Below are 25,073 nucleotides of genomic sequence, written 5' to 3' on the forward strand. Positions count from 1 at the left end.
AAGTTTTCCACAACATGGTGCAGGTCAGATGCTACATGTCACATTGCCTGTGCGGTTGGTTCATGACCTGTGTACCTCTGGCAAGGTGTTACGTTTTACATAGTATGTAAGATATTTAAGATATTTAATTATTAGTTACATGTACATCGAAACACACAGTGAAATGAGTCTTTTCATGTTACTGAGAATGTGCAGGGGGCAGCCCACAAGTGTCGCCACGTTCCAGCGCCAACATAGCACGCCCATAACTTCCTAACCCGTATGTCTTTGGAATCTGGCAGAAACCGGAGCACCCAGAGGAAACCCACGCAGACATGGGGAGAACGTACAAACTCCTTACAGACAGCGGCGGGAATTGAACCCGGGTCACTGGCGCTGTAATAGCGTTACGCTAACCGCTACACTACCGTGCCGTCACGTACAAACATTACAGGGTGGATGTACATATTACATGCCTCATTCTAACACCTTACATGCTGTGTGTTATTTGTCACAGGCTAGCTGCACCCTATCACATGCCTCAGCTACACACTACATGCCTTTTACTATATGCCACAAGCTAAATGGACTGTACTGTCTCATGCTACATGTCACAGGCTAGATTCACCATGCTACATACCTCATGCTACATATATTACATCATGTACTATGTCACAATCTAATGTATGCATGTATGTGTATGCATGTGTGTTTGTGTGCACACATATGCATGTATGTGTGCTTGAGTGGGCATGCATGAGTGTGCATGTGTATATGCATATGTATGTGTGTCTGTGTGTGTTTATGCACTTGTGAAAGTGTGTGTTTGTCCATGCATGTTTGTGTATGTATGCGTGCACACATGTGTATGTGTGCATGTGTGCGCATGCATGTGCAAAGTCATCTGGGTTGGACAATGTGGCAATATCCAAGTTTCATTAAGTATCTCTGCTGTCTACAACACTGAATGTTTTAACCACTCGCAGTGTAGATGTTACTGGCCACACTGGCGTTTGCCCCTGAGGTGGTGCAGGTGAACGGCCTTCTTCAAGCACTGCAGTCTTTGTGGTGAAGGTGTTCCCACCGTGCTAACATGGAGGCAATTCCAGGGTTTAGAAACAGTGAGGATGATGGTAAAGCCCAGGTTCCCATCATTAAGTAGCTTATCAGCAATGATTGTCTCCTCTCTACATCATCCCTTTATTACTTTCCCTCTCTACCTTTGTAACCTCCTCCAGCTTCCAACCCCAGCCCAACCTCTGACTGTCCACCCCACCATCTACAACATTCCGTTCCCAGGTGAGTGCCTGGCTCCAAACTCCGGACAACCCACCCGCACTCGCCCTCACCTCTGCCTTTCGAAATTTGCCCAATATCGATGTAAACTGTGAGGGTGATGCGAATCAACCTCAATAGGACGGAAACAGATGGGCAGACAAGTGGCAGATGGAGTTTAATAGAGAAGTGTGAGGTGACATGTTGTGTCAGAAAGGACAGGGAGGGGCAATGTTGCTGATGGCTTCTGGAGGTTCCCTGGTGCTCACGAGCTTTGATCTTTGCAGGTAGCAGGATATATTGAAGGGATTGATTACAAAAGCAGGGTAGTCACACTGAAACTCTGGTTAGACCACATCTGGAGTGTTGCACCATACTCTGGTCACCATACTTTGGGAAGCATGTGAAGGACCTTGAGAGACTGCAGGGAGATTTAACACTATGGTTCCAGGGATGAGTGACTTTGATTTATTATTATTGGTTTACTACTATTGTCACATGTACTAAGATACATTGAAAAGATTTGTTTTGCGTGCCATCCAGACAGATAATTTCATGACATAAGTACATTGGGGTAGTCCGAAGAGAAAACCAATAACAAAATGAACAATGTTGGTAACAATAATATAGTAGGCAGGCACAGTAGTGTAGCGATTAGCATAATGTTTTACAGCGCCAGCGATCCAGGTTCAATTCTAGTCACTGTCTGTAAGGCGTTTGTACATTCTCCCCGTGTCTGCGTGGGTTCCTCCGGGTGCTCCGGTTTCCTCCCACATTCCAAAGACGTATGGGTTAGGAAGTTGTGGGCATACTATGTTGGTGCTGGAAGTGTGGTGACACTTGTGGGCTGCCCCCAGAACACTCTATGCAAAAGGTGCATTTCACTGTGTGTTTTGATGTGCGTGTGACTAATAAAGATTTCTCTACCTTATCTTAATTCTCAAAGTCATAGAATTTAGATTTAAAAGACTAGAACAATTAAATAGACGTAATAGATCTCCATGCCATCTTCTCACAGCTACCATCGGGCAGGAAGTACAGAAGCCTGAAGTCCCACACTACCAGGTTCAGGAACAGCTACTTCCTTTCAAACTATTCGGTTCTTGAACCAACCGGCAAAACCCTAATCACTACCTCAGTACAGCAACACTATGACCACTTTGACCACTTTGCACTGCAATGGACATCGTTTTGTTTTGTTCTAATTGTGTCCTTCCTTGTAAAAATTATGTATTATTTATGGTTAGTTCATGTTTTTATTGTGAATGATGAGTATCTGTTGCTGTGTGCCTGTGATGCTGCTGCAAGTAAGTTTTTCATTGCAACTGTGCATGTACTTGTCTAATTGACTTTGACTAATGAATAGATCTGTGAGCAACTTGCAAAGAGTTGCCATGCTCTGGTATCATCTTAGAGAGATAGTACCACCTTCCCTAGAATTACCTTCTAGCAAACAACTGATATTTTTTCATCTCAGTAACCACTTCCTCTGTGAAACTCAAGACAAATTATTTCATGACTAATCTCACTCTCGAAAGAAGTGTTTCACAACCTGCAGACTCACACTATCATGACTAAAAGTGTCTTACCTTTTATCTATTTAGCTCATTTCCTAATATTCCCAGATATCCTCTCTTTTTGGTATCTTTATTCTGTTTTATTTTAGGTTAATCACTGCAAAGCTGGGTTGTTCTCCTGGGAACAAAGGAGCTGAGAGAATTAAAAGAGGTGGCAGGGTCGTGACAGTTGTAGGTAAGGTGACTGACGGCAAGAAGGGCTGGAGGACACAGATTTAATGTTTTGGGAAGGATTACTGGGGAGAGGGAATGTGAAAGGTTGACACAGGGAATGGTGACCTGGAACACCGTCTACCAGGGTGGTGGGAGCAGAGTCAATCAATGGTTTTGAAGGTAAAATGCATCAGCTCTGGAGGGAGATAGGTTTGCAGGGACATAGTGTCAGAGAGTCATGCAGCACAGAAGCAGACTTGTCCATGCCAAACAAGTTGCTTACCTGAGCTAGCTCCATTTGCCTGCATTTGGCCCATATCCCTCTCAACCTTTCCTATCCATGTATCTTTCCAAATGTCTTTTAAATATTGTAATTGTACCCGGCTCTACCACTTCCTCTGGCAGCTCGTTCCACACCAACCAACCTCTCTGTGAAGAAGTTGCCCCTCAGGCCCCTTTTAAATCTTTCCCCTCTCACCTTAAATTTTAGACAACCCTGCCTTGGGAAAAGGACTTGTGACCATCCACCCTATCGATGCCCCTCATGATTTTGTGTACCACTATAAGGTCACCCTTCAGTCAGGTACGCTCCAAGGAAAAGAGTCCCAGCCTATCCAGACTCCCCTCCAGTCCCAGTAAAATCCTCATTAATCCTTTCTGCACCCTCCCTGGTTTAATCACAACCTTCTCAGAGCTAGGTGACCAGAACTGCGTACAGTCTCACCAATATCTTCTTCTTCACATTGTCTACCTATCTCACAACTGTTAGAGAACTATATACATAGAACATGGAACATAGAACAGGACAGCACAGTACGGGCCCTTCGGCCCACCATGTGCTGACCTATGTAAACCTACTCTATGATCAATCTAACCCTTCCCTCCTACACAGCACACAACCTTCCATTTTTCTTACATCCATGTGCCTATCTAAGAGTCTTTTAACTGTCCCTATTGTATCAGCCTCTACCACCACCCCCAGGAGTGTGTTCCAGGCACCCACCACTCTCTGTGTAAAAAACCTACCTCTGACATCTCCCCTAAACTTTCCTCCTTCGACCTTAAACTGATGTCCTCTGGTATTGGCCATTGCCGCCCTGGGGAAAAGGTGTTGGCTGTCCACTCTGTCTATGCCTCTCATAATCTTATACACCTCTATCAAGTCGCCTCTCATCCTGTGTCACTCCAAAGAGAAAAGCCCTAGCTCATTCAACCTTTCCTCATAAGACATGTTCTCTCATCCAACAGCATCCTGGTAAATCTCTTCTGTACCGTCTCTAAATTTCCACATTCTTCCTATAATGAGGTGACCAGACTGAACACAGTTCTCTAAATGTGGTCTAACCAGAGTTCTATAGAGCTGCAACATTACCTCACGGCTCTTGAACTCAATATCCCAACTAATGAAGGCCAACACACCATACGCCTTCTTAACCACCCTATTAACTTACGCAGCAACTTTGAGGGATCTATGGCCTTGGACCCCAAGATCCCTCTGTTCCTCCACACTGCTAAGAATCCTGCCATTAACCTTGTACTCCGCCTTCATTCGATCTTCCAAAGTGTATCACTTCACACTTGTCCAGAATGAACTCCATCTGCCACTTCTCTGCCCAACTCTGCATCTTGTCTGTATCTCATTGTAACCTACGACAACCTTCTACACTGTCCACAGCACCTCCAACCTTCATGTCATCTGCAAACTTACTAACCCATCCCTCCACTTCCTCATTCAAGTCATTTATAAAAATCACAAAGAGCAGGGGTCCCAGAACAGATCCCTGCGGAACACCACTAGCCACTGACCTCCAGGCAGAATACTCGCCATCTACTATCACCCTCTGCCTTCTGTGGGCAAGCCAATTCCAAATCCATGCAGCCAAGTCTCCATGGATCCCATGCTTCATGACATTCTGGATGAGCCTACCATGAGGAACCTTGTCAAACGCCTTACTAAAGTCCATATACACCACATCCACCGCTTTACCTTCATCAATTTGTTTTGTCACCTCCTTGAAAAATTCAATTAGGCTCGTGAGGCACAACCTGCCCCTCACAAAGCCATGCTGACTATCCCTAATAAGACTATGCTTCTCCAAATGCTCATAAATCCTGTCCCTAAGAATCCTCTCCAATCGTTTGCCCACCACTGATGTAAGACTCACTGTCTATAATTCTCAGAATTATCTCTATTGCCTTTCTCAAACAACGGAACAACATTTGCCATCCTCCAATCCTCTGGTACAACCCCATGGCCAGGGAGGACACAAATATCATCGTCAACGCCCCAGCAATCTCTTGCCTCGCTTCCCATAGTAACCTGGGGTATATTCCATCTGGCCCCGGGCACTTATCTATCCTAATGTTTTTTTAGAAGCTCCAACACTGCCTCTTTCTTAACTTCAACATGCTCCAGTACATTAACCTGTTCTACACTGACCTCACATTTATCAAAGTCTCTCTCCCTAGTGAACACTGAAGCAAAGTATTCATTAAGGGCCTCCCCTACCCCATCCACCTCCAGGAACATATTTCCCTCTTTATCCCTGAGCAGTCCTACCCTCACTCTAGTCATCCTCCTGTTCTTCATGTATGTGTAGAACACCTTGGGGTTTTCCTTATTCCTACTCACCCATTCTAGGTCTAAGTCCCTCCTTAAGCTCCTTCCTGGCTACCTTATAACTCTCAAGAGCCTTGCCTGAATTTTGCTTCCTAAACCTTAAATATGCTTTCTTCCTCGTGATTAAATGTTCCACCTCTCTTGTCAACCATTGTTCCTTCAACCTACCATCCTTTCCGTCTCAGTGGGACAAACCTATCCAGAACCCCATGCAAATGTTCCCTAAACAGCCTCCACATTTCTGCTGTGTTTCCCTGAGTCCATCTGTTCCCAATTTACACTTCCAAGTTCCTGCCTAACACCACTGTAATTAGCCATCCTCTAATTACAAATTTTCCAATATCATCTGTTCCTATCCCTGTCCATGGCTATGCGAGAGGTCAGGGAGTTGTGGTCACTAGCTCTGAAATGCTCGCCCACTGAGAGATCTGTCAGCTGACCAGGTTCATTGCCCAGTACTAGATCCAGTATGGCCTCTCCTCTAGTCGGCCTGTCCACGTACTGTGTCAGGAATCCTTCCTGGACACAGCAAACAAATTCTGCCCCATCTAAACCTTTTGCACTAAGGAGGTGCCAATCACCCATGATGACCACCCTGTTATTCTTGCACCTTTCCAAAATCTGCCTACTTATCTGCCCCTCAGTGTCATAAAAGCCTATAGAATACTCCCAATGGAGTGATTGCTCCCTTCCTGTTTCTGACTTCCACCCACACTGTCTCAGTCGATGATCCCTCCATGACGTCCTGCCTCTCTGCAGCTGTGATACGATCCCTGATTAGCAATGCCACCCCTCCTCCCTTCTTTTACCTCCCTCCCTATCCCTTTTGAAACATCTGAACCTCGGGACATCAAGCAGCCAATCCTGCCCTTGCGACAGCCAAGTCTCTGTAATGGCCACAACATTGTAATTTCACGGACTGATCCATGCTCTAAGTTCTTAATACTTCAAACACATTTCAACCCATCCAACTGACTGCATTTATGCTGAATCCATTCTCCACTGTCTCTCTGCACATTGCACCTCCAGACCTTTCTGTTCCACAACACTCTTCAGAGCCCTGTCATTTACTGTGTAAGTCCTGACCTGATTTAACTTCCCAGAATTCAACACTTTGCACTTGTCTGAGTTAAATTCCATTTACCATTCCATGGCCCAGTTGCTCAGCTGATCTGGGTCCTGTTGTAATCTTAGACAATCTTCTTCACTCTCCACTATACCACCAATTTTGGTGTCATCTGCAAAATTACTAACCATGCCACCTAGATTCTCATCCAGGTTGTTAATATAGATGAAGAACAACAGGGGACCCAGCACTGATTCCTGTGGCACACCACTGGTCATAGGCCTCCAATCTGAAAACCAACCCTCCACCATCACCCTTTGACTCTTACCACCAAGACAATTTGTATCCAGTAGGCTAGTTCACCCTGGATTCATGTGATCTAACCTTCTGGACCACCCTAACATGCAGGACCTTCTCAAAGGCCTTAGCAAAGTCGATGCAGACAATGTCTGCTGCTCTGCTCTTGTCAATGCTCTTGGTTACCTCTTCTAAAATCTCAAAGCCTTGAGAAACCATGCACAAAGCCATGCTGACTATCCTGATCAGTCCTTGCCTTTCTAAATGCAGGTAGATCCTGTCTCCCAGAATCCAGTAACTTTCCCATCACTGATGTTAGGCTCACCAGCCTGTAGTCCTCAGGCTTGTCCTTGCAGCCCTTCTTAAATAAAGGCACAACATTAGCCACCTTCCAGTCTTCTGGTACCTCATGCGTGGCCAACAATGATACCAATATCTCCACTCGAGGCCCCATAATTTTTTCCCTGGCTTCCCACAAAGATACATACACTTGGTTAGGCCCTGGGGATTTGTCCACCTTTATGCACTTTAAAACCACCAGCATCTCCTCTTTTGTAATGTGGATATGTTTCAAGACATCAATATTCTCTTCCTTGAATTCCTTAGCCTCCATGACCTTCCCCATGCTAAATACAGATGAGAAATATTCATTTAAGACTCGCCCATCTCCTGTGGTTCCACACGTAATAAACCACAGTGGCGAATGGGATTGACTGGATTGCTCCCAAGCGGGCTGGCATGGTCTGGATGGGCAGAAAGACCTCCCCTTGTGCCATAATTACTTCCTTTAGACCCATACCCATGCCTCTCACCAAGCTAGAGTTCCATCATTCCAAAACATTTCTCATCTTTGACTCAGCCTGATTATGCTTTCCAGGTTAAAGCCAGCAATTAAATGTGGCTGACAGAAATCCCAGCAGAGAATGGACCCTGAGAAGTACAGATGACAGGATTCCAGGGTGGAAGGTGGGCTTGCAAGAAAGGGGAGGGGGTGGGGGTGGGGGATGTGGAGGGGGAGGGGGTGAAGAAGCTGAGGAGGAGGGAATTAATGGGACAGTGGATGATAAAGTCATGAGGGTGATGCAACCAACACCCTGCTTTGCAACAGATTCAGAAACAACCCAATACATCAGAGAAGCAGGTGCCTGGGGCCAAGGGTGGATTCCCAAAGCCAAACACTCACTCACTCACTCACTCACTCTTTCTTTCTTTCTCTCTCTCTCTCTTTCTTTCTTTCTTTCTCTTTCTTTCTTTCTCTCTTTCTTTCTCTCTTTCTTTCTTTCTTTCTTTCTCTCTTTCTCTCTTTCTTTCTCTCTTTCTTTCTCTCTTATTTCTTTCTCTCTTTCTCTCTTTCTTTCTTTCTCTCTTTCTCTCTCTCTCTCTCTCTCTCACTCTAGCTCAGTCTCATTCTGTCCTTTCTGTTTCTGTTCCCCACCTTTTGTTTCTGTCTCTCCCTCTCTTCCCATGTCTTGCACTCTCTATCCCTCTCTGTTTCACCCTCTCTCTCTCTCCTCTCCCTCAATCTCTTATGTCCACCCCTCTCTATAACATATATAATGTAGTATATTTATATAGTATAATATTATGCCATGCTGTATATAGAATATGTTTTATATCGTAGTGTAGTATTACATTTATTTCCAAACTTAATCTTTTCTAATTGATAAGATAAGTTTAAGTTGTTTTTAACCAAACATCCTTTTATGAGCCCACAACGCTAAGACCAGTAATTGAATAATTTTCTTCCGTGTTCATGTTATGTGACCTAATTGACGCTGAGAAGTTAGTCAGTCTGCCACGGTTACTTGCAAAACTAAAGCTTTCCACAGGTGGAACAAGATAATCAGAAACAAACGATTATCTCTCAACCAATGTCACTCAGACAAGTAGTTAAGATTGCTTTGCTGTTTGTGAGATCTTGTTAGCCTCAAATTGTCTCTAACTTTTCCCACTTTCTAGCAGAAGCCATACTTCAAAAGATATTGAAGGCATCAAGAGGCATGGGCTTAGTGCAGGGAGGTTAAAGAGAGAAGATCAGCCTTTGAGCTGTAATTAACCTAAGAGCTTCTTTTGGATCCACTCTCTGACCAAGCTAGAGTTCCATCATTCCAAAGCATTTCTCTACCTTGGCTCAGCACTTTCCAGGTTAAAACTGGCAATTAAATGTGGCTGACAGGAATCCCAGCAGAGAATGGTCCCCGAGAAGGTGGAGCCTAGGAGGTAAGGGCAGAGTGACAGTTCAGTGCAGAGGGCGGGATGCTGGGGGGGCGTGGGGTGGGCGGGGAGAAGGAGGGCTTGAGGGGGAGGAGGGGTGGAGTTTGAGGGAGGAGGGAATTACCCGGTGAGTGAATGATAGAAGTCATGAGGGTGATGCAACTAAAGCGTGGCTTTGCAACAGATTCAGAAACCATGCAATACGTCAGAGTGCAGGCACTCTCTCTCTCTCAGTCTCATAGAACATAGGACAGTACAGCACAGCAACAGGCCCTTCAGCCCAAATTGTTGTGTCAAACTAATTAAACACCTAACCAATCCCTTCTACCTACACAATGTCCATATCCCTCAATTCTTGGAGATATTTCCATATTAACGGTGTAGTATTTCTTCCCTTCTGCTACATGGTGAACAGCTCCACCAACTGCCAAAGTGGTGCTGAGGAGAGGTTGTTCCTTCCCAAGAGTGACTGAAAGCCACCATCCAAGCAGACCTGTTCTCTCCTTCAAGGGCAGCCAGTCAGCTTATGAGGAGCAGGAAGCTGTCCTGATGGGTGGTGGTTGTTAACTACAGCAGCAGGTCTCACCCACCACGGTGTCAGCTGGGACTTTCTCCCGACTAATGCATGCTTGCCATTTCCAGCTGAGCTCCCAACAGCCTCCAAACATTGGATGATCCCTCGTTTGATATGTTAAGGGAATTTTAGAATCTTCCTCAGGCCAACTTTACAACTAGCAATGGAAAGCTTTCACTTACCGATGATCAAGTTAGTGAAAGACACAGCTCAAGAGCTTAAAGAAACCTGAAGCAAATAAGAGAGGCCCTGCTTCTCAATGGAAGCCGTTTGTTTGGCTTTGGTGCCTGAATTTTAGGCGTGAAAATAGAGCACTTCAGTTATGGGATTGGGAGGAAGCAAGCGTGGTTCAGAAGCTGAGGCAGGGAATCCCTGGGTGGGATCTTCCTGTGTATCAATCTCAGTCATACCTGTGTTTAAGATGAAACACAACCATCATGGGCCCAGCCATTGGTCTCAATTACTCTGGGTTATCAACATGGATATGGGAACACTTTCCTTTGGACCCTTGAGGGTATAAACACTGACGAGGTGTTCAGTGCCAGGATTCCTCCATTTTCCAGTATTTGGTTTGGTTTGGTTTGGTTTATTATTGTCACTTGTACTGAGGTCCAGTGAAAAACTTGTCTTGCATACCAATCGTACAGGTCAATTCATTACACAGTGCATAGAGGTAGTACAGGGTAAAAACAATAACAGAATACGGAGTAAAGTGTCACAGCTACAGGGAAGTGCATTGCAGGTAGATAATAAGGTGCAAGGTCATAATAGGGTAGATTGTGAGGTCAAGAGTCCATCCATCTCATCGTATAAGGGAACCGTTCAGTAGTCATCGCCGTGGGATAGAAGCTGTCCTTGAACCTGGTGGTACGTGCCCTCAGGCTCCTGTATCTTCTGCCTGATGGGAGAGGAGAGAAGAGAGAATGACCCGGGTGGGTGGGGTCTTTGATTATGCTGGTTGCTTCGCCAAGGCAGCGAGAGGTATAGACAGAGTCCATGGAGGGGAGGCTGGTTTCCAAGATGCGCTGGGCTGCACCCACAACTCTCTACAGTTTCTTGCGGTCCCGGGCGGAGCAGTGGCCGTACCAAGCCGTGATGCATCCTGATAGGATGCTTTCTATGGTGCATTGATAAAAGTTGGTGAACGTCAAAAGGGACATGCCAAATTTCTTCAGCCTTCTGAAGAAGTAGAGATGCCTGTGAGCTTTCTTGTCTGTGGCGTCCACATGTGTACGTGTGGCGAGGTTCAACAACCTCGTCCACGAGGAGGCTATGTTGGCCTTGTGCTGAAGCACGGACACCCAATAGCCAGTGATGCCTGGTATCGATCCCACTTGCCAAATCAGTGTCATTCCTCCTTTGTTTTTACCTCCCACTGAGTCCCACACTCTGTCCCACTCCTTGTCTCGTTCTCTCCCTTATTATGTCTTGTGCTCTGTGTCTCTCTTGTTCTCTCTCTCTTCTGGATTGCCCTCTGTTCTTCTCTTTACACAGCCTTATTGAATGTTGGAAGGGGTACAACAGGCCTACTGACATTTCTTGTGTTGTGTGTGTCATTGGCTGCAGGACACTGTAGAGATGGTCTAAAGGTAGGAGTTACACACACTTTATGAACCAATGGACGAGAGAATGTCATTGACCATCAAAGCTACAAGCTGACCCTTCCCTGCACATAATGCCTCTACAGTTCATCATGGGCCCTGCCATCGGTCTCAATTACCTTGGGTTATCCATCCGCCACAACAGCCAGGACCTCCCGGTGGCCACCCACTTCAATTCCACATCCCACTCCCGCACTGACACGTCTGTCCACGGCCTCCTCTACTGCCACGTTGAGGCCAGATGCAAGCTGGAGGAACAACACCTCATATTCCGCCTTGGGAGTCTCCAACCTGCTGGCCTCAACATCGATTTCTCTAACTTCTGGTAACCCCATCTTTTCTTTTTCTTTCCCACCCCTCCCCAACTCCTTTGTCTTCCCTTATTCCTGTGACTTCCTTCCCCCACCTTGATGACCTGCTCATCTCCTCTCCGCCATCCTTTATTCCATAGTCTACTGCCCTCTCCTACCAGATTCCTCCTTCTTCAGCCCTTTTGTCGCTTCTACCTATCACCTCTCAGCTTATTACATCCCCCCCCCGACTCACCTACCTTCCCCCCTCACCTGTCCCCTGCCTGTGTGTGCTCCTCCCCCTCCCCCCACCTTCTTATTCTGGCTTCTGCCCTCTTCCTTTCCAGTCCTGATGAAGGGTCTCGACCCGAAACCTCGACTGCTTATTTCCCTCCATGGATGCTGCCTGACCTGCTGAGTTCCTCCAGCACTTTCTGTGTATTGCTCCAGATTCCAGCATCTGCAGAGTTTTTTTTGGTGTCTCCTTTATGCCTCTACAGCAACAGCTTGGAATTGTAGATCATTAATGTTGTAACACGGAGCATTATCAGACACACCAGAAACTGTAGAACAGCCTTCTCATTGAGACAGCGGCAGAAGTCTTTTAATTTTCCTCAGTCTTTGCAGATTGAGTTTGTCCAAAACCCAGTCCTAACCTCCCACAAGCATGACAGATATTAGCTAACCACTTCACAAGAATAATAGTATTTATTATCCCTCCCCAGTACTCATTTATCTCTTTGGAATGCAGTGAATCTTTCTCACAGATGCTGGAATCTGGAGCAACACACACAGAATGCTGGAGGAACTCAGCAGGTCAGGCAGCATCTGTGGAGGGAAATAAACAGTCGACGTTTCTGGCCGAGACCCTTCATCAGGACTGGAAAGGAAGAGAGCAGAAGCCAGAATAATAAGATTGGGGGAGGGAGAGGAGCACACACAGGCAGGCGATGGGCGAGTTCTTTCTCACTGTTCTGGCGCGGGCGGCAATGAAACACAAACTGTCTCCTTCTGCTAGCTTTTAGCGCCATCTACTGTACAAACTATGACTATGAGGAGCAAAGAGTGTCAGACCCGCAGGAGGCCATTTGGCCCATTATACCTGTGCTACGGCTTGACACAGTGATGCAGCACTGGTGGAGATGATGTCTTTACTTTGAGACATTAAACCGAATCACCATTCTTTCTCTCAGGTCGATATTAAATGCCAGGGGCTCTTGACAAGTGATCAGTGTTTCTTTCCCTTGCTCATGCCATTCTAGTCATAGTCAGAGAGATATGTCACTGAAACAGGCCCTTTGGCCCACCGAATCTTTGCTGGCCCTCATCCATCCAATTACACTAATCCTACACTAATCCCATTTTATTATTGCCCCCCCCCCCCAGATTCTACCATTCACCTACACACCAGGGATAATTTACAGCAGCCGATTAACCCAACAAGCTGCATGTTTTTGGGATGTGGGAGGAAACCGGAACACGGGGAAGAACGTGAAAGCTCCACACAGACAGCACCCGAGGTCAGGATCGAACCCAGGTCACTCTACCTGCCGCGCTCCTGTTCCTCCCTCACCTCGTCACACCAGCCAAGATCGACCAACTGGAGGCCAAATCCAGACCTTCTCTGGTGCTAGTAGACCTTTCAGCTACTGACCTTCTCACACTGCGCAGTGTGGGGAGAACAAGTTACAGGGAAAATTAGCAGGTGAATGGGCTCACTCTGCGAGCTGGCAGGGTCTCGATGGGTCAAACAGCCTCCTGTATGGAAGTGCGGAGAGTAGCTGGCACTAGTATCCTGTGCAAGGTTACTGTGTGCAGGTGGGTCCTAGATAGACCTCAGAGGATCTATCCTGGGCCCAACACATTGATGCAATCATGAAGAAGGCACGTCAGCAGCTCGACTTCATTAGGAGTTTGAGGAGATTCAGTACGTCACCAAAGACCCTTGCAAATTTCTACAGATGTACGGTGGAGAGAATGCTGACTGGTTGCATCACTGCCTGGTATGGAGGCTCCAACATACAGGATCAAAAGAGGTTGCAGAGGGTTGTAGACTCAGCCAGCTCCATCACAGGCACAACCCTCCCCACCATCAAGGACATCTTAAGGGGCAGTGCCTCAAGAAGGCAGCATCCATCATTTAAGGACCCTCAGCATCCAGGACATGCCCTCTTCTTGTTACTACCATTGGGGAGGTGGTACAGGAGCCTGAAGACCCACACTCAACATTTCGGGAACAGCTTCTTCCCCTCCACTATCAGATTTCTGAACAATCTATGAACCCATGAACTCTACCTCTATTCCTCTTTTGCACTATTTATTTTGTAACTTACAGTAATTTTACATCTTGCATTGTACTGCTGCCACAAATCAACAAATTTCACGATGCATGTCAGTGATAATAAACCTGATTCTGGGTCAATATGCATATGTGTGTAGGTGTGAGAGACTTGAAGATTGACCAGGGTGTGATGTTCCCTGGTGGTAGCTGTGCTTCAGATAAGTGAGTCAGTCTGTGGAGACCCTCTGAGCATGGAGACGTGAAACCTTCCAAGGCTGGTGTAATGCAGCACCCTCACTGGGCTCCCTGCTGGAGACGAGGTCCTTCAGTTTATTGCTCCCTCTCCTGGTACTCAGTGCAGTGACAGCCTGTGCCTAAGGCTGAAAACAGAGCTGTTTTCCTTTGGTTTCAAGAGGCTGTTAATGGCTCCTATCCCAGTTGCCAGCAAAGAGCTCCAGGAATGTTTGTGGTCAAACTTTTGGGTCATGTTCTGCAGAAAGGGGAGGAGAAAAGCCCTGACAGAACTATGTGGAGAGGAACCTGTTGGCAAACTCCTCCAGACAGGAAGGAGCTTCAGTCTTAAAGGGGCAGTCCCACCAACTGTTCCTCCACCCCCTACTTAATTTTTGAGGGTGCCAATGTTTGATATCACCTCCAGACCTTGGGTACCTCACCTGGTGGGGCATTCATTATGTATAGACACAGGAGACTGCAGGTCCTGGAATATGGAGCAACACAAAGGAACTGTGGGTCAGGCAGCATCAATGGGGGGGGGGGGGGAAAACAGACAGTTGATCTTTCAGATCAAGACCCTTCATCTGGACTGGAAATCTTTGTGTGCCTAATCAGAGGTGAACTATTCGACTATAGACAGCACCACAAATCATTCAGCCCTCAAACAGCTTCCACACCAGTATGTGACTCCCTGAATGTCAATGGTGAGTGAAAATAATGGCAAAAAGGAGGCTATGAAAGGTTGTAATGATCCCATAACACTCCCCTGACTCACCTCCTCTAACACAGGAGAGGGTGTGTCCTAAACTGGCAAGTCTGCCTTGACATACTGAGCACTGTGCTTAATCAGGAGGAAATCAGAAAGTGCATATGTTAATTAATTAGCAGCAAACAAAAATTTTAAAAAAGTAACTGCAAATGCTGGAAATCTGAAACAAAAACAAAAAATGTTGGAAAAACACAGATCAGGCATCTGTGTAGAGAGAAACAGCTGACATTTTAGTAGGCTGCACTCAGATGTACAGCACATCAGACTCTTCAGCCTATGCTGTCCAGGCACACCAAGATGTCTTTCCAATCCAGTCCCATTTGCCTGTGTTTGGCCCATGTCCCTCTAAACCATCCATGTACCCATCTAAATGGGTTTTGAACTATGTAATTGAACCCACCTCTACCACTTCCTCTGGCAATGTTCCATATGTACTCTGTGTACAAAGGTTTCCCCTATAAATCTTTCCCTTCTCACCTTAAACCTACACCCTCTGGTTTTAGACTCTCCTACCCTGGGAAAAAGACTGACTATCCACTTTATTGATGCACCACAGAAAGCATTCTATCAGGATGCATCATGGCTTGGTACAGCAACTGCTCTGCCCAGGACTGCAAGAAACCACAGTTGTGGACACAGCCCAGCAAGTCACAGAAATCAGCCTCCCCTCCATGGACTTTGTCTACACCTCTCACTGCCTTGGTGAAGCAGCCAGCATAATCAAAGACTCCACCAACCTGGGTCATTCTCTTCTCTCCTCTTCAATCAGGCAGAAGATACAGGAGCCTGAGGGCACATACCACCAGGCTCAAGGACAGCTTCTATCCCACTGTGATAAGACTATTAAACAGTTCCCTTATACAATGAGATGGACTCTGACCTCACCAACTACCTTGTTGTGATCTTGCACCTTATTGCACTGCACTTTCTGGGTAGCTGTGACACTTTGTACTGTTATTGTCTTTACCTGTACTACCTCAATGTAACCTGTGTAATGAATTGACCTGTACAATCAGTATGCAAGACAAGTTTTTCCACTGTACCTCATTACATGTGACAATAATAATAAACCAAACCAATACCAACCAATCTTTGCCCCTTACACCTCTATAAGGTCACCCCTCAGCCTCCTACACTCCAGGGAAAACAGTCCCAACACATGGGCATCCATGTTCTTAGTGGGTGTATCCCAAAGGGAGAAGGGGATAGCATCTATCATAACACTAACATATCACTGCCAGTGAGATCCAAAACAGAGCACAAAGCAAGCTGAGATCTATTGAACAGATGATCTGTTAGCTGAAGGATAAATACTCCCGCAAGGAACTGACAAACTCCTCTCCCCTTCATGTCATGCACAGGGATCCTTTATGGCCACCTATGAAGCTGAACAGGCTCTGTTCAATATCTCATCTGCAAAATGACCCCCTGTGGAAGTGCAGGCAAGTCATGAATCAACCTGGCATGAAACCAAGGTTCCTAAGGTTCTAACTCAGCACATTGCAGCTTCTCAACTTCACCCCAAGCTCAGCAATGTCAGATGAGCAGCCTTGCCCATCATCTCACATCCCCAGCAGTCAGAATTTCATCTCTCCTGCACATAACTTACTTATTCCTCTTTTCCTAACTACCCTCTGCCCTTATGCCCCTCTTTCACCATCACTTAATCCCATCTACTCACCACCCATCACAGATCTTCCTCACTCGCCACTTTCTCTGCATCTTCTTGTCACAATGTCACATGAAGAGAAAGATCACAGAGAACCCAAATGCAGAACACCAGTCTGAGACTGGAGTCAGTATGCTTCCTTGGAACCAAACACAGAACAGAAGGAATCTTGCCTCAGGGCTCTGAGAGTCCTGACTCTGAGATGGGAGTCCCAACAGGGAAACAGAGCTTTCTAGGATAAACAGCAAAACCAGGACTGCTCTAGAGCTGCCAGCTCTAAGCAGCTGGGAAACAAAGTACACCCAAAGACAGACAAGTAATCTGGCAACCAGTGTTTGTGAAACCAGGGTTCTTATACTAGTCTCTTGATGGAACTCAGGTGTGTGTCATTAGGCAAATGGTAGTGCATGGAAACCATGTGCTGCACAACAAGGCCCCATCAATGGGGATAAGGGGCAGAACTGAGAACCAGCACTTGGAACCATGATACTTCTAACTTATCTCCAGTCATCAGAACCGTAAGGAGGAAGGAGAATTAATCCAACAGGCAACTCACTTTTCATCTATATTAACAGTCTGCATGAGAATATTGGTGGCATAGTTAGTAAGTGGGTGGTGAAGAAGGTTGTCTAAGGTTATGACAGATCAACTGGGAAAGTGGGTAAGTGAATGGTAAATGGAATTTAACTCAGACAAGTGCAAAATAATGCATTTTGAGAATTTAAACCAGGGTAGGAGCTATACAGTGAATGGCCAGGGCACTGTGGAGTATTATTGTACAGAGTGTGATACGTAGTTAGTTCCCTGAAAGTGGGAACACAGGGAGACAAGGTGGTGAAGAAAGTACATAGCATGCTTGCCTTCATTGGCCAAGGCATTGAGTACAAGAGTTGGGACATCGTGTTACAGTTGTACGAAAAGATGTTTTGTAAGCTTCTCTGTGATTTTTATGAATGACTTGGATGAGGATGTGGAAGGGTGGGTTAGTAAGTTTGCAGACAACATAGAGTAGATGTAGCTAGGCTGTTTCCCTTGGTGGGTGAGTCCAGGACCAGAGGGCACAATCTTAGAATTAGAGGGTACAGTTTCAAAACAGAGATGAGGAGAAATTTCTTTAGCCAGAGGGTGGTTAATTTGTGGAATTCCTTGCCAGGTACAGCAGTGGAGGCCAGATCATTGGGGGTGTTTAAGGAAGAGATAGATAGATATCTAAATAGTCAGGGTATCAAGGGATATGGGGATAAGGCCAGAAATTGGGATTAGTTTTTTTTCTTCTTCCTTCCCCCCCCCCCCCCCGCCCATTTCTCATTTCTCAATTTTTCCCTTTTCCTTGGAGCAGACTCGATGGGCCGAATGACCTGCTTCTGCTCCCTTGTCTTGTGATCTTAAAGATTGGTGGTGTTGTGGATAGTGTAGAAGGTTGCTGTAGGTTACAACAGGACATTGATAGATGCAGAGCTGGGCTGAGAAGTGGCAGATAGAGTTCAACCTGGAAAAGTGTGAAGAGATACACTTTGAAAGATTGAATTTGAAGGCAGAATGCAAGGTTAGTTAGCAGTGTGGAGGAATAGAGGGATCTTGGGGTCCATGTCCGTAGATCCCTCAAGGTTGCTGTGTAGGTTGATAGGGTTGTTAAGAAGGCATGTGGTGTGTTGGCCTTCATTAGTCGGTATATTGAGTTCAAGAGCCGTGAGCTAATGTTGCAGCTCTATAAAATTCTGGTCAGACCACACTTGGAGTATTGTGTTCAGTTCTGGTCGTCTCATTATAGGAAGGATGTGGAAGCTTCAGAGAGGGTGCAGAGGGGATTTACCAGGATGCTGCCTGGATTGGAGAGCATATCTTATGAGGATAGCTTGAACGAGCTAGGATTTTTCTCTTTGGAGAGAAGGAGGGTGACTTGATAGAGGGTGTACAAGATGATAAGAAGCATAGATCGAGTGGACAGACTTTTTCCCAGGGTGACAATGGCTAACATGAGAGGGCATAATTTTAAGGTGATTGGAGGAAGATACAAGGGGGATGTCGGGGTAAGCTTCTTACACAGAGAGTGGTGGGTGTGTGGAACGCATTGCCGGCAGAGGTTGTGGGGGAAGATACATTAGGGACATCTAAGAGACTCTTAGATAGACACATGAATGATAGAAAAATAGGGGGCTATGTGGGAGGGAAGGGTTAGATAGATCTTAGAACAGGATCAAATGTTGGTACAACATTGTGGGCTGAAGGGCCTGTACTGTGCTGTAATGTAATGTTCTATGTTAACAGGGAGATTATGACAGAACTGTATCCAACACTAAAATAAAAATTAAAAATGCTGAAATACTCAGCAGAAACTGAACAGTTGCATTTATATTGCACCTTTAACGTAAGTAGAGCTGCTGTCTACTTATGCTAAGACTGCTCCAGTGACCCAGGTTCAACCGCGACCTCTGGTGCTGTCTGTGTGGAGTGTGCACGTTCTCCCTGTGACCGTGTGGGGTTTCTCCAGTTGCTCTGGTTTCCTCCCACATCTCAAAGATGTGCAGGTTGGTGTGTTAATTGACTGTTGTAAATTATCCCCTAGTGTGCAGGTGAGTGGTAGAAATTGGGGGGAGTCCATTTGAATGTGGGGAGAATAAAATGGGTTAGGGTAGGATCTGTGTAAAACTGAATGCTGGATGGTCGGCATAAACTCTGTGGGCCGAAGGGTCTGTTTCTGTGCTGTATCTCTCCGGTAGACAGAAGCAGATAAGTCGGGAAATATACTGGCTTCTCCTTTACACCCAACAACAACATGAACCTCAGGAGAAACCGAAATTATCTTTCTCTGGTGACTCTACACTCTTTACAGTTTAGAAGAACGTGAAGAGATCTTGTCAAATGGTATAAGATTCTGGAAAGGACTAAAATTCCCTTTTTCTCAGGATGGGTCTCTGTCTAGTGGGTCACACTCTCAGGATAAAATGTTGGCTAATCAGAGCAATGGGTATCTGAGGGAGAGTTCTTTCCCAAAGAGAGTGGTTGGAATCTGGAACTCCCTGCCTGAGTGGATGGTGGGGGCAGAGACTCTCACAATGTTTAAGAAGCATCTTCACAACCACTTGAATCAGCAAGGCATGGAAGCTAAGTACCAAATGCAGATAAATGGGACCAGTATAGATAAGTACAAAGGTGGGCTGAATAGCCTACTTCTGTGCAGTCATAAACTCTATGACTTTAGGACTGAGATGAAGAGATATCTTGACTCAGAGGTCTGTAAAACCTTGGAATTCTCAACCCCAGAGGGATGTGGTCCCTGATTGTTGAGACTGATGGATCTTTTTAAGAAAAAGGAATCAGATGATCGGGCAGGAAAATGAACAGACAGGAACGGTGATGACATTAAGGTTGGACCAGCCATTTATTCCTCATGTTTTACTTAAAAGAAATTTCCAGAGAAAGCTTGCACCGCCACTTTAAGTGAAAAATACCAAGTTGTGAGTCCAAAGTATTTTGATTGAAATCATCTGCTTCTCAGCCTCAAGCCGGTGCATGTGACAGGAAACAGGGAACTGAGATCAGGCAACTCCTGACTGGCTGTGCATTGATTGGATAATTAGACACAAATGTGACCCAGCAACCAGTGTGGGCCTTGGAGTTAAGGTTGGCTGGCAAAACACCCACTGCATCTTTGTCAAACTTTAACCTTACTTAACTTTGTGCTTGCTGTCAACTGGACACTTTCAAAAAGCTGTCTTTTTTTTCCACTTTTTTATGCCTGGATAGAGTCTTTGCTTTCATGGGTCTGTTGGCTTCAGTTAATGTTGGAGTAATAACAGCCAGAATCTTGCATTTATAGATTGCTTTCAGTGAAGGGAGACTTTACAGGATTCTAATCAGACAACTGATTAAACAATGTGGGGAGAATAGAGCAGGATTAGTGTAAAGGGATACTTGATAGTCAGTGTGGACTTAGCGAGCTGAGGAGCCTGGTTCTGTGCTGTAATTCTCTGACTGTATAATTTTAAGTACTGTCACATCTGAGTCATAAGATCATGTGTTCAGGTCCCATCGCAAAAGCTGAACACAAAATCTAGGCTGGTACCATTAGGGTGGCTAATGCTTTCTTTACAAAAGTAAGGAATAGTTTATCGTTGTTTCTTCTCGCTCTGCCTTCTCCTCTCCCACTTCTTGCTGTGCTCTGTAAATGGCAGTGATTGACAGCTAGCTAGTTAGGGGTTAAACTTGACTGACTGAATTACAACACAGAAGGAGACTTGGCCCACTGAGCCTAAACGTGCTCCTTCCAGAGTAGTACCATCAATCCTATTCGCTCTCTTGGTTCACTGTAACCCAGTTTGTCTCACATGTCAATTTCCCCCCCCCCCCCCCAATTCTTCTGCCACCCACCCAGACCAGGGATAATTTACAGTGAATAATTAAACTACCAACCTGCACATTTTTGGGATGTGGGAGGAAACTGGAGCACCTGGAGGAAACCCACACGGTCACAGGAAGAACGTGCAAATTCCACACTGACAGCGCTGGAGGTTGGGATTGAACCTGGGTTGCTGGTGCTGTGAGGCGGTGGCTCGACCTACTGTGCAACTATCCTATGAAATGATTTTGGTGGGGAAACAGTGGCGTTCTACCCAATAGTTATCCCTCAACCAATATCACTAATGTTTATTATCTGGTCATTATACTTATGCTGGTTTTGGAACTGACTGTGTCCAAACTGGATGCTATGTTTCCCACATTACGTTACAACAAAGAGTATGTTTGGAAGTACTTTATCACCTGTAAGGTACTTTGGGATGTTCTGACAGTTCTCTGTAAATCAAAGTCATTCCTTTGTTTGAAGATCTGACATCGGGTCGCTTATGGAGTTATTGGGGCAGGTGACCAAAGGATTGGTCAAAGAGGGTGTTTTTAAAGGGCATCTTGAGGGATTAGAGAGATGGAGACGTTTAGCAATGAAATTCTAGAGTGTGGAACATTGACAGTTGTAGGCCTGGCCATCAGTTGTGGGGCACAGAATGTGGGTAATGCAAAGAAGACAGAATTGGAGAAACAGTGATCTTGTGGGAGTGCTGGGCTGCAGAGATGAGGAGAGATTAAGACCATGGGGAGGTTTCAACACAAGAAGGGGAAAAAAAGTGATGTTGATCCAAGAGCCAATATAGATCTTACTTTTGTTGGATTCTATGCTCATCAAGGTGAGCATTGGGAAACAGGTCTAGGCAGGCAGTGATCCATGATGCCGTATAAATAATCACTACAACATTGCCCTGTTACTGCCTGTGCTGCTCGAGATACCTGACACACCAACCACAGCTTAGTAACTCTCTGTCATGGCATGTCACAGGTCGAGGATTAGTCGATGTGTGAAACCACATGTCGTGATTCTATCTATTTTGTGCCTTTTTCATTTTCCATAGAATCATAGAACAGTACAGCACAGTACGGGTCCTTCGGCCCACAATGTTGTGCCGACCTTTAAACCTCGCCTAAGACTATCTAACCCCTTCCTACCACATACCCCTCTATTTTAAATTCCTCCATATGCTTATCTAGCAGTCTCTTGAATTTGACCAATGTACCTACCTCCACCGCCGCCCCAGGCAGCGCATTCCACGCCCCAACCACTCTCTGGGTAAAAAAAGCTTCCTCTGATATCTCCCTTGAACTGCCCACCCATTACTTTAAAGCCATGCCCTCTTGTATTGAGCATTGGTGCCCTGGGAAAGAAGTGCAGGCTGTCTATCTATTCCTCTTAATATTTTGTACACCTCTATCATGTCTCCTCTCATCCTCCTCTCCAAAGAGTAAAGCCCTAGCTCCCTTAGTCTCTCCTCTTCACTCTTGAAATAGAGGTGTTGCTGGCCACTTTTAGCCCTTGAACTGTGTAATTTTTTTTTTGGACCATTCCAGAGGGCAGTTAAGAGTCAACTATGTGACTGGGTCTTCCTGCAGCTACCATCGGGCAGGAGGTACAGAAGCCTGAAGTCCCACACCACCAGGTTCAAGAACAGCTACTTCCCTTCAATAATTTGGTTCTTGGACCAACCTGCACAACCCTAATCACTACAGTTTAGCAACACTATGACCACTATGATCACTTTGCACTAAAATGGGCTTTGTTTTTTTTTTCTAATTGTGTTTTTTCTTGTAAAAATTATGTTTAATTTGTTGTTCTTGTGAATGCTGCTTATCTGATGCTATGTGCCTGTGATGCTGCTGCAAGTAAGTTTTTCATTGCACCTGTGCATACATGTACTTGTGCATATGACAATACACTCGACTTTGACTCTGAAGTCACCTCTCGACCAAATGTTGTGATGGAGGCAAATCGCTCCACTGAACGTCAGCGGTGACCAAGACCAGTTTGTATGACAATCCATGGTCACTATTACTAGTCTTTACAGTTAGAGTATTGAAGCAGCAGACTTTAAATCCTTTGACTGCCATTGCAGGTTTTGAACTTGTACCTCTGGACAACATCAGGATGCTTCAATTTCTAACTGTCAAAGTATTTATAAATGTCAATTAGAAAATAATTTAATTCTTTTACTCCTGTGCCTTCTGCGTGATCGGATTAATTTTCTGACCTGTTTTCCCTGGGTTTCTCTTCCCCCTCAAGGTGCCAACTCACGCCTGGGTGTGTTCTCCACAACCACATCTGACAGTGGTGTGTGTGAGCTCAGCGAGTGTCAGCAGGTCCTTAATAACCAGGGTGGAGGTGGGTGGATCACAGGGCGAGACATCTCATGCTTTCCAGTGGTTGTTATCGCTGAAGCTAAGTATGTGAAACACTGAATGAATTCTAATCCACTTCTGACAATGTTGTATTTCTGGACCTATTGCAAAAGCCAAAATAAACTGGAATTCTGAAATTTTGAATATTTTTTTTGTGCAGGTCAGACATCATTTGTGGAGAGAGCTAAACAGAGTTAATGTTACATCTGGTGACCTCCTGTAAACTGACCAGGCAGGGACTAGAGATCCAGTTCTGAAGAACACTGTCCTGTACAACCAGAGATGTCACTGCCACGCAAAACAGGAAATCGTACTCATAGTATGGTACAAGACTCTTGGAATCTTTGCTTCCCAGATTAAATAACAAACATATGGGAAGCAGCAAGTGTGGGAAAACAAATGCTTGAGATAAGTTTTTTCTTACCCGGGGAATTTTTCGGACAAGCAGAGACAACAAGGTTAAGAATTAAAAAGAAAGATACAATTCTACACCATCCTTTTGTGGTCCCAGGATGTTCTAAACAGCTTCTGTGGGTTAGTTAACCACTTTTTATGCAGAATCAGGCAGCAAGCACTGTGGATAATCTGCACACAGCAAGCTTCCACAAGCAGCGATAATGTATTTTTTAGTGAAGTTGAAAGTGGGTGGCTATTGGCGCAGATACAGGGGAGAGCATTGTCCAAAATCATCCGCTGGAAGTGGAGGGTATAGCCTCTGTTTGGTGAGACATAGGAAAGACTGGACTAGTTGGGCTGAAAGGCCTGTTTCTGTGCTGTATGACTCTGTGTGACTAATCCTCCCACACTGGCACTCCTTCAGTACTTAAGAGCAAAACTGATTATAAACTCATCTCCAGGGCAGACCTTGAACCCATAACCTTTGTATTCGATCAAGGCAACTGTCTACTGATTTTGCCTAATAACAGAGAGGATAGATTCAGAGTCAAGTGGCCACAATGAAGCTACTCACGGAATTCTTCGTGAGTCCCTCTTAAAAACACATTGGATGCAGGGGAAGAGGAAATAGCTTGGGAATAAGGTAACTGTATCCAGCATCGGGGGAACAGACATTTAGAACATATTGGGAAAGGATGTGATGAATATCCCAACTTATAATAAAGGCCATTCAGCCCATCAGGTCTATGCCAGCTCCCAGCAGAGCAACCCCATTGCCCCTTCTTTCTCCTTAGTCCTGAAACTTTCCAACATGGCCCTTCAATCCTTTTGCTACGTACCTACAGTAAGGGATAATCATTCAAAGACACCACCTTTGATAATGTAGCACCCTGTCAGTGCTGCACCGGAAGTGCTAGCCTAGATATTTAGTCTCAGCTCTAGGGAGTGGCACGAAAGCACTGATCCACAAATTACCCACTCAAGTCCATAGCACTAGTGCATTGCCTTTCTGAGTAAGTAGCAGGATTGGTGCTCAGGTCTTAAACGGTAACCAATATGCACTTGGTTTTAATCTATGGCTTCAGTGTAGTGTGGCAACTTGCATTTAACACAACACACAGGCACTTTCAACAGTTTAAAGAGCATGGGGCTATGAATCATTCCAGCCTCCCTACTGTCTCACTCTGTGAAGGAGGATTCCAGCTGCAGTTTGACCAAGAATTACCTGCCTTCAAGAAAGTAAGACTTGCATTTCTATGGTGCCTCTCACATCCCTTTCAGGATATCCCAAAAACATTAGTACCAATGAAGTGCCTGCTTTTCTAAGCATGGTCACTGTTGGTGTTTATGAACCAGAC

At 45.5% G+C, this 25,073-nt stretch overlaps 1 long non-coding RNA gene across 1 annotated transcript in view; it reads left to right on the plus strand.

Annotated features, from left to right (window-relative positions):
- The window catches only part of LOC127586442 (uncharacterized), a 43,852-nt gene extending 20,424 nt beyond the window's left edge, over nt 1–23,428 (plus strand). The window contains exon 4 of the long non-coding RNA XR_007958686.1: nt 23,204–23,428. This is a non-coding gene — a long non-coding RNA (uncharacterized LOC127586442). The remainder of the gene's footprint in view (nt 1–23,203) is intronic.
- Nucleotides 23,429–25,073: the final 1,645 nt, after the last annotated feature.

This window comes from Pristis pectinata, chromosome 35 (assembly GCF_009764475.1).
Source record: "Pristis pectinata isolate sPriPec2 chromosome 35, sPriPec2.1.pri, whole genome shotgun sequence".
NCBI lineage: Eukaryota > Metazoa > Chordata > Chondrichthyes > Rhinopristiformes > Pristidae > Pristis > Pristis pectinata.